Source organism: Rhagoletis pomonella, unplaced genomic scaffold, assembly GCF_013731165.1.
Source record: "Rhagoletis pomonella isolate Grant_MI unplaced genomic scaffold, Rhpom_1.0 Rhpom_scaffold_00009, whole genome shotgun sequence".
Taxonomy (NCBI): domain Eukaryota; kingdom Metazoa; phylum Arthropoda; class Insecta; order Diptera; family Tephritidae; genus Rhagoletis; species Rhagoletis pomonella.
This window is the reverse complement of record NW_023458563.1, coordinates 27,183,931-27,190,919: the sequence shown is the minus strand read 5'-3', so window position 1 is coordinate 27,190,919 and position 6,989 is coordinate 27,183,931.

The following is a 6,989-nucleotide window of genomic DNA, read 5'->3' as shown; positions in this document are numbered from 1 at the left end:
GAAAATGAATTAGCAACAAGAGTTTACGGGATGTACATAGCTCAGTGGGTAACGCTTCTGACTTTGAACATCGAATTCGCAGGTTCGATCCCTGCTGAAGTCTAGAAAAAAGACGTCGGATGAGGAGATGTGGTGATCTCCGAAATAGTGCTATAACTTCAACCGCTTAGACTTTGTTGCTTTTTCAATTTTTCCTAATAAACAATCGTGGTACAAAGCTCAATAAAAATATTAAAAATAAAATGTTAAGAAGCCACAATAACATTGACAAATACATAGTTTAGGAAGAGCCTGCCTGAAACTATACAAAAAAGCAAATAAGCAAATGGATGTATAGAATTGACAACAACAACCACGCTGTCGAGTTTAAATAGCGGCAAATCAGCTGCACTTGATAGTAATTGGTTGAACAAGGAAAATGAATTAGCAAGAAGAGTTTACGGGATGTACATAGCTCAGAGGTTAACACTTCTGACTTTGAACATCGAATTCGCAGATTCGATCCCTGCTGAAGTCTAGAAAAAAGAAGTCTGATGAGGAGATGTGGTGATCTCCGAAATAGTGCTATAACTTCTACCGCTTAGAGTTGGTTGGTTTTTTAATTTTTCCTAATAAACAATCGTAGTACAAAGCTCAATAAAAATATTAAAAATAAAATGTTAAGAAGCAACAATAACATTGACAAATACATAGTTTAGGAAGAGCCTGCCTGAAACTATACAAAAAAGCAAATAAGCAAATGGATGTATAGAATTGACAACAACAACCACGCTGTCGAGTTTAAATAGCGGCAAATCAGCTGCACTTGATAGTAGTTTGTTGAACAAGGAAAATGAATTAGCAACAAGAGTTTACGGGATGTACATAGATAGATAGATAGATAGTTGGTTGGGTATGGCACTGCGACCAGTAGGTCTATTGTGCCCTTAGCTCATCACAATACATCAACCAGCCCCAGAGTGTCTATAAATTTCATAATAGACCCCGGGGACAGTGAGTGTATGTGCTCCCCTCTTGACCAGACATGCCCTATGCTCCTATACCTCCTGCGTGCAACGGCATCACACTCCATAAGAAGGTGTAGAGGAGTCTCTTTGGCTGCATCGCAAAAGCGACACAGGTCGCTGGACCAGATACCTAATTTATGCAGGTTCCCTCTGAGCCTACAGTGGCCCGTCAAAAAATCTGTAATAATTCTTAGTTTCTCTTTTGGGAGATCCATGAGAAGCCTGTATCTTGACAGATTGTAACCTCCTAATAAGCTTTTTGCCTGACGTTGGCCCATGGTGCCAAGCCAGTGTAATTCCCTCAGTTTGCTGTTGTCCCTTCTGAGCATTTCCTTTATGGTGTTTGGTCCTACTGCCTGAAAGGGCTCAGGTCCTATCGGGGCCGAGGAAGCGGCCGTTCTGGCCAGATGATCAGCTTCCTCATTTCCTGCGACCCCCCCATGTGCCCTGGTACCCACATTAGTTGGATATCATTGACCTCCGCCAGAGCATTGAGCCTCTCGACACACTCCCTAACCAAGGAGGACTTGATCTCGAATGATGAGAGGGCGCTTAGTGCCGCCTGGCTATCAGTTAGTATAAGTATCCTTTCATTCCTATAGTTCCTGCGAATATTAATCTCAGCGCAGATGGCATAGACCTCCGCTTGATAGATGCTAGGGAAAGTCCCCAGGGACACCGAAAGCTTCAGCCTAGGTCCGTACACGCCTGCTCCAATCCCCGCGGGTGTTTTAGAGCCGTCCGCGTACCACTGTATTGTGCTCGCCTGTATGTGACTCTCCATAATAGAGGTACACCAGGTCGCCTTGCTATAAGTGTGGGTCCTGAAATTTCTCTTGAATACCGCCTCTTTGTTAATATCGTCCCTGGGGAACAAAGCCAGGGAGAGCTGTGTACCTAGCTTGTCCCTGTTCCTAGATGATAACACCTTGCCTTTGCCGAAGCCCTCTCTCGCAAAGTTAAGGAGGGTTCGCTTTGCAGCCTGTTCAATTGAGAGATGCAGTGGCTCGAGTTCCAGCATTACCTCTAGCGCTGCCGTCGGGCATGTGCGCATTGCTCCCGTAATTCAAACACATGCCAGACGTTGAATCTTGGAGAGGGTCTGCCTCACCGTTCCTATAGTAGTCCTGGAATGCCAAACCACCGCACCATAAGTCACTATTGGTTTCACTATCATGGTGTACATCCATCTGAGGATCCTCGGAGTGCACCCCCAGGATTTACCCGCCAGACGTTTGCACACCATCATCGCTCTCGTGGCCTTAGAGGTTACCGCATCAACATGGGCCCTCCACAGAAGCTTGGAGTCCAGGGTAAGCCCCAGATACTTAACCCCTGTGGCGACACTGATTGCGACCCCGTCCAAGGTCAAGTTCCTCATCCCCTGGAGATTTCGTTTCTGGTGAAGGGGACTATGGCTGTCTTAGAAGGGTTGATATTTAAACCTACGTCTGTGCACCACCTTTTCGCAAGGTTAAGTCCTTTTTGGACGATGTCACAGAGAGTACTTGCGAACTTCCCTCTAGCGATAATCACTATGCCGTCCGCGTACCCTTGGCAGCGGACGCCCTCGTTAGTGAGTATCTGTAGGAGTTCGTCCACAACACCCCCCCTTGTGGGCACCCTTTCGTCGTTTGTATTTGAACGACGCTGTCACCAACTTCAGTTTCGGCAATCCTGGTCTGAAGTAACCTTGCTATCCATCTTCGGATGGTTGGCTGAACGTTATGTTTCCCAAGAGCTCTGTCGACTCCCAAATGGGAGGCGTTATCGAAGGCCCCCTCGATATCGAGGAAGGCACAGAGCACCACCTCATCACACTCAAAGGCCCCTTGTATTTCCTCCGTTAGTATCCGTGGATCTCCCCACCCTGTACGCGTGCTGGTTGGAATGCAGAGGGGTTTGTTTTAGAGTGTTATACTTGATTTCATGGTCAATAATTTTCTCAATTGCCTTTAACATAAAGCCTGAATGACTTGGCAAGAGAGTAATCCCTCTTACCTACCTTCGGGATAAAAATAACCCTGGCCCTTTGCCACACCTTGGGAATGTGAGCCAGTGCTAGACTGTTCCTCATAATATCCACAAGATGTGGAAGTAAGAGCTCCCCGCCCTGCTTCAGCAACGCCGGACATACACCATCCACCCCAGGGGCCTTGTACCGTTCGAAGGAGTCCAGAGCCCACCGCACTGTTTACCGGTTTATAAGGCTTCTAGCCAACTTCCAGTCCAGTGGGGATGGCCTGAACGCACGGAACAACGTATCCCCAGCGGTGGGAATGGCGTCCGGAAAGTGGGCCGATAGCAGGGCGAGTGCCCTTTCCTGTTCATTACCTGAAAAGGCCCCATTAGGTAGCCTAATAGCCAGTCTGGTCCCTGTGTTGTCTCTCGCTAAGGCTTTATACAGCCTAGCAGCTGCAGGAGTAGATGCGATGTTCTCACAAAAGATTCTGAAGCTGCTACGCTTGGCCTTCCTAATCTCCTTATTGTATTTTGTTAGACAGTTCCCGGTGCGCTTTGCCCTGTTGAAAAGTCTTCGCACATCTTTCCAAAGAACTTTTGGCTTTGACACGGGACAGCTGGAGGTAAAGGCATCCAGAATGGTGCCGTTCAGCTTGTTGACCCTGTCCTCTAACTCCATACAATCCACCTTTCTATGTTGTGCCTCTATTCTGCTTAGGTTCAACCTAAGTACCTCTTCATATTTATCCCAGTCTGTTTTCCTGGGGTTCCTCTTTGGGTGACCTGTCAGAACCTCAGCTCCCAGTGCAAATCGGATAATCCTGTGAACCGACAGTGAGGGCTCAGATGAGACCCGCCACTTAACGATCAGAGGACTGGCCAGTCTGTTGCTGAGAGTGATGTCAAGTACCTCCTCTCTGACCCTAGTTATGAACGTTGGTTCATTACCGACATTATGGATGCACAGGTCTTCACTGATAATATATTCTAATAAGCACTCACCCCTACAGTTTGTGTCCGAGCTGCCCCACTCTATATTGTGGGCGTTCGCATCGCAGCCGAGAATCGCCGGAAGTCGTTTCCTGCGGCAAAATTCCAGCAGCTGCTGTACCTCAAGAGGCGGCACGTTGCCGTTGTCCCCCGGAAAGTAGGCTGCAGCCAAGACCACCTCCAGTTCCTTCCCGTTGACCCTTAAGGTAGCTTGGACCGCTACCAGATCCTGTGTAAGAAATTCTGTAATGCAAAAGTAATTAATATTATTATTTAGCACTAGGCACGCTCTGGGCCTCTCGCAGGAATGGTCCCAAATTACCTTATTGTTGTTATGATTGAGGCCCCTCACCTGGCCTCTGTAGGTCCACGGTTCCTGAATCAGTAGGATTCCCAGGTCCTCCATGGCAAACCTGCTTGCAATGATCGCCGAGGCGGCCACCGCATGATGCAAGTTGACCTGGGCTACTGTTAGCGCTGTTGGGCTCATAGTTGGGGCTCGTCCTCGATGTTCGAGAGCCGTGCCTCACCCTCGCCCTCTCTGTCGCGTTCGAGCCTGCCTATGTCCGCTAGGAGCTCCTGTGTGGTGCGCATGTAGTCAGTGGCACTTGGCCCGGGAGCACTCACAAGAGCTGGTGCCTGTGCTAATTCCGGTAGCTGATCTTCCAGTGGGGCCGTGGTCGACTCGGTCGCTGGGGCAACAGTGGAGTCAGTAGCCTCGTCGACTTGCATGTCTTGGGACTCTGACTTCCTGCTGCCTGTCGTCTTATACCGCCATGGCCGCACCGTAACATTGATTGTGAATCCGGCCCTCTTGATGCTGACATACGACGCCTCATCGATCCCCAGGTTGAGCCTGAGACCGTTGTCTTCGGCGCCGCATGAAACCACCTTCCACGCAGCCGTGTGGATGTCCTCATTCTGGGCCTTGATGAGCCCCAGCACGTACTCAGTCGATTTCTCGGCGCATCTGGGGAAGAACACCGAGATATTATGCACCGGCGGGATATCCTCCCCCCTCTTGGTACATAACGCGGGCCCCTCCCATCCCTCAATATTTGGTGCCTTATCTACCAGCCATGCTGTGGTCCGCTCAGCCTTGCAGTCCACAAGGAGCATGCCTGACCTGAAAAATACCCCACAAAAGACCAGTGCGTGCTTCCACCCTTTAAGGACCTCATCCATGATGGCGTCCTGGAGTTTGGTCAGGTCCTCAGGGCTTAGGGCAGCAGCAGGGTAATCACAGGCCAGTACAGCCACCCGGATGCCTTTAAGAGCATCCGAATAGCTAGGCTGCTTAGTGATTCCCTCGTGTGGCTGACCCTGGCCCGCGGACCCATCCAAGCCCCTAGACTCTGTTGGAGGGGGTGGGAGCCCCCGCGGCCGTTTGGGGGACGGTGGCTCAGGTGGTGTGACCTCTAGGCTGGAGCATTTTGGAGTAGCTGTTTTGAGCCTGTTATGGTACCTGTGGGTTCCCCGCTTCTCCGCCATTTGGCGGGCGCGGGTCTCTGCTGCTGTTGCCCGCTTCTCTGCTTTTCAGCAGGCGCGGGTTTCTGATGCTGTTGCCCGCTTCTCTGCTTTTCAGCAGGCGCGGGTCTCTGCTGCTGTTGCCCGCTTCTCTGCTTTTCAGCAGGCGCGGGTAGTTCACCTCTCTGCTGCATACCAGCGGTTGCAGCCGTCTTACCACTCTCTTGTACCTCTTTCTCCACCTCTTGTCTTACTTCCGCCATTGCGCGGGCTATGCTCGGCTTCTTCCCTGCTCCAGGTACCGGAGATACCACTTGACTCCCGACCCACTAAGACCAGCTCGATGGTGGTCGTCAAGGGCTCCCGGTTGACTGGAGGGCGGAAGTAGAGGCGGTCTACACCTGCGGCTTCTCTTCTTGCTGTCTTGCAGCTGCCACCCTGACTCGAGCGATGAGGTTCGACTAGGAGACCTGCGGTGCCTACTGCTAGAGCGGTGCCCACTGCCGGAGCGATGCCGGTTCCTGCTTGGAGATCGGTGCTATTTTTTGAGGCCAGAGCCTCTGCTCCCGTGGTGCCCTCCGACCGAAGCTGCGCCCGATCCACGCCGCCACTGCTAGTGCTTGGCCTCTCATCTTCTCTGGCGTGTTCGGATAGGCTCGCAAGAAAGCCTCCCCTGCGCCTGGTGCCTTTACTTTCGCCCAGCATAGTACTGCCGAGCTTGGTCGTTGGTACCTTTGGTGCCATTGACATAACTGTCTCCGTGGCTGCTGCTGCTGTTGTAGCTGTAGTTGTGACTGTTGTAGAAGCTGTTGCTGATGTTGTGGCTGTTGCAGCTGTTGTGGCTGTAGCTGTAGCTGTAGCTGTTTTCGCGGATTTCGCGTTGGTTTTTGTTGTTATTGTTGTTTTTGTGTTTTTATGGTTTTTAGTTGTATTCATCTTGTTCGTACGACTGCCAGCTCGGCCAGGTAAGCTCAGCAGTCAAAGTTGTAAAAGGGGATCTCATCTGGTCCGCCGCGCTAGCGCCCCATGTCGCGGTAAGGCCACCGTTACTCCTCGATGCGGCCCGGTGTCGAAGAGGCGCCGTTATATTACAGCCGGTTTATTCCCTCCTGGCTGCAAACCGTCCAATAGGCACGGTGTCGCGTAACACCCTGGATTAGGAGGTGGCAGTTCTTGGTCACCGTTTGCCGGCAGCCCCAATCTGGAGACAAGGCAGCGCAGAAGCGACGAGCGCGTCCACGATACCACAGACCAGAGATGGGCTGATCGGCAATTCAGCTAAGACCCCGCACCAACGACAAGGTGATGTACATAGCTCAGTGGTTAACGCTTCTGACTTTGAATATCGAATTCACAGGTTCGATCCTTGCTGAAGTCTTGAAAAAAGAAGTATGATGAGGAGATGTGGTGATCTCCGAAATAGTGCTATAACTTCTACCGCTTAGACTTTGTTGCATTTTCAATTTTTCCTAATAAACAATCGTGGTACAAAGCTCAATAAAAATATTAAAAAGATAATGTTAAGAAGCCACAATAACATTGACAAATACATAGTTTAGGAAG